Genomic DNA, 3719 nt, shown 5'->3' with positions numbered 1-3719 from the left:
GGATGCACATAGCTATGTAAGAAGATGTTAGATTTTTCAAACTGCTGCTGGAAGATAGAGGAAACCATCATTGCCATTACAACTGGTCAACATCAATCAACCATTTGAGCAATGGGGATTATATATAATAGGTGAGATCGTTCCTCATTCTTCTAAACAACATAAGTACATCCTTAAAGCTACCAATTACTTTACTAAATGGGTAGAAGCAGTTCCTCTCAAGACATCCAACTTTGAAAATATCATCTATTTCATAGATCACTTCATAATTGCCAGGTTTGGCTTACCTTCCATTTTAATGTTTGATAATGCATCATATTTTTCTGGTAATTTATGACGAAATTTGGACTCAAAAGAGGTTTTAAAATTAAGTATTATGCCAATTATTACCCGCAATGGAAACGATTGGCCAAATCAACATATAAAAACCTGATCAGAATCATTAAACGAACTATTGATCAAAGTCATAGAAATTGGCACAAATCTTTGAGGTATGCTCTTTGGGGAGATCGAATAACTCAAAAAGCTTCTATTGGCACTTCTCCCTTTAATTTAGTTTATGGGAAAGAAGTAGCTATCCCAACCCACCTAGCTATTCATTCTTTCACCTTAGTTCAGTTCATCAAAGAAACTCCTTCCTCATCCTTGCAACTAAGACAATTGCAAATTCTTAAGCTAGAAGAAGAATGAGAACAGGCCAGAATTACCCATGCACAACATCAAGAATTATTAAAGGATTCTTTCGGTTCAAACTTGGTATCTAGAAAGGGTTTTCATCTTGGAGATTTAGTATTGAAATGGGATAAAGCTCATGAAGAGAAAGGCAAAAATACTACATTCCAACGGATGTGGCTTGGACCATTCCAAATTCTTGAAAGCATAGGTCCATCGACTTTCATGTTACAAGACTTGGTAGGGAAAAGAGAGTCTTTACCTGTTAATGGATAGATCCTTAAAAAATACTTTCCATAGAAGATGACCTCTTCTATTTTTTGTAAATTATTATTTTTAGTTTATTTTTCCTTTTAATAATAAAATAGGTTGAAAATGTTTACCTTTGGTTTCCACGAAAAAGATTAGTGTCTCTTGCCAATTTTGTTTTTTTGCTTGTATAAATGGAAGTGATTAGGAAAATTAATCTTTATTTTTGAAAAATACGGTCAAGTGCTATAATTCTAAAGGTTTTACTTGTTCCTTTGTTTCAACTTTACAAGTTTTGATTAAAAACAACCACTAGCAGGAGTTTGCTTCATATGAGTCATGAAAAGCATCAATAACAAGACAAAGATTAACTATAGAAAAGATGCTTTTAACACTCTACAATCGTTGTCTAGAAGAAATCTTAAGGAGCAAATGACTTCCTCCCCGCTTTAGGAAATTGCAAGTTTCAAAGAATAATATAGTTATGCACTATAAACTTAAAGAATAAGAGGTCTCATCAAGAGCCGACTTATCATGATCATAAAGATTATAACTAGCTGACATTTCCAAACTGCATACCAAAACAAGGTAATGAGTGGAGATTGTTTCAATCAAAAGACAACGGGTCTCATCACGAGCCAGCTTGTTCAGTTAGTTATAAATCAAGTGAATGGCACTGTCAAAATTGGCCACCAAACTAAGACATTGTTCTTTAAGAATTAAAAGAAAATAAAAAACAATAAGTGTAAATGAGGATTTATCTTGGAAAATTACATACTTCTTAAGTAGGATACTGGATCATTGTTGGGTAACAGGTAAGCCTGTCGAGGCTATGAATGCCTGTTGGTAGCAGAGGCTATACCTAGGACAAATGAGTACACCTAAAACTAATCTACAAAGATGTCTTTGTTTTTATCTTTATAAACCAAGTAATAGCTTATGTAACTGTAAAGACTAGCTTTGGGAAGAAGATGATTGGAATTAGGATAGATGGGACAAGATGTTGTTGTTAGAAAATAGAACTTTGTACCTTATATTTCTACAATAAATTTTGATTTTCTAAAACCATTTCTATTTTATAATTTTTAGAAAATTCAAAAAACTATCAGAGATAACTAGTTCTTTCAAGTGAATCGCCAATTGTTGTGACCATCAACAACCCCCCTTTTATTAGTGTTAGCAATAACATTAATAAATGGGGACCCTTATAAAAATTCAAAACTTACCACTTAATATTGTCTTTTTGTTTTCAGTAACACATGATATCAAAGAAAAACTCCCAACAACATGAATTCCTACCCTTTCATGCTTCATGCACATGAAAAGCGTTATAATTGTTAAGCCTCCTTATGAAATTTATATATAACCACAAAATTAAGAAAACCCTTGTAAGTGGAATGTCTTGAATACCAAGAAAAATTTTAATAAACCAAATCTTTTAATGATAAGCATCGCATTGCAAAAAGGGTAACGACGAGCATCCTTTACTACGAAACTCTTCGAAATGCAAAAAAACGAGAATGAAAGAATGTGAGACCTCAAGCCTTACAAACTTATCTCATATCGTAGATTCCATTGACCACAATGCCACTTAATAACAAAACACCAAAATATTGTGAAATGCAATAAAACTCTTGCAAATCGCATCTCATAGCCACACGATAAAACAAATGATTGTTAAAGATAATAGGTTTTGGGATATTGCGATCTGCGATATTGCAAAGCAAATCGCAAAATCACTTTATCGCAAATCTAAGGGCTGAGAGTTCAATGATAGTACTTTCTATTGTTCTATGCAAGAGTTATGAGCGTTAATGTTAGCTTAATGGTCCATTGATGATATTTATTAAAAATCAAATCAATTCTAGTTTAAAGGGTTATTTCACGTAAGGTGATATCTTTGATATGATTTTAAAAATTAAAGGCTTTCTTATCACCTTATTGTTGTTCATTGTTCACCATAATCCCTATTATATCTTTGTTCTCTGCATACTATTTTCAGTAGCAGAATGAAAAACAACACAGAATGTAAGGGGAAAGAAAGGCAAAGCTCCTGCATCTGAAAAATCAGAGATGACATTGTTATTTACAGACACCACTTGTACCAGGGAAGTAGGGATATCTACTTGGGAAGGCATATACCGACTATTAGAAGAAGAAAACCCAAGTATTATGGAGGTTACAGTTACGGAAGATGGACGTGGGTCATCTAAAGTATCACTAACAGAGCTTTGACGATCATTTTTGCACCGTATTGGAGCAAGGCCAAAGATACTCCCTTACATGGATATGGTAAAATGGATTATAGACCATGCTGATATATCCAACAGGGAATTCAAGACACGAAACCAAGAGATTATGGGGTCATTTACGCTAGGTAATTTGAGGTGTATGTATCACCTGCCAGAACCCCAAGTCAATTATAACAAATAGTTTGTGGAAAAATTCGGCAAAGAGAATGAGGATTTAGTATACTACACAAAGAGTTGGTCCACAAAGGAAGAACCATTAAAGAAGGAAAAAAATGGTATGTACTCCACTGGCTCCCTTGCTTCTCCCTATTGCTTTGATGTTGCAATGTCATGTAAACTATTTGGGAAGCCAAATATAAATAAGTTTTCATCAGAATGGTCGCCTTTATTGGATGCGGCCACCAATGCCACCATCATGGATTGGGCCCAAATTTTATCAAATAATTTAGCTTCTGTTATTTTGAATTATCGAACTAAAAGAAGTTTTTCTTAGAGGTTTTATCCCCCATTCCTTTTAGCTGCCTACGTCATGGATGTTATTTGTTT

Source organism: Pinus tabuliformis, chromosome X (assembly GCF_031772625.1).
Source record: "Pinus tabuliformis cultivar Carrire ecotype Pingquan chromosome X, CPIR1, whole genome shotgun sequence".
Classification (NCBI taxonomy): Eukaryota; Viridiplantae; Streptophyta; class Pinopsida; order Pinales; family Pinaceae; genus Pinus; species Pinus tabuliformis.
The sequence above is the reverse complement of the archived record's forward strand: the minus strand, read 5'-3'. Positions refer to the sequence as shown.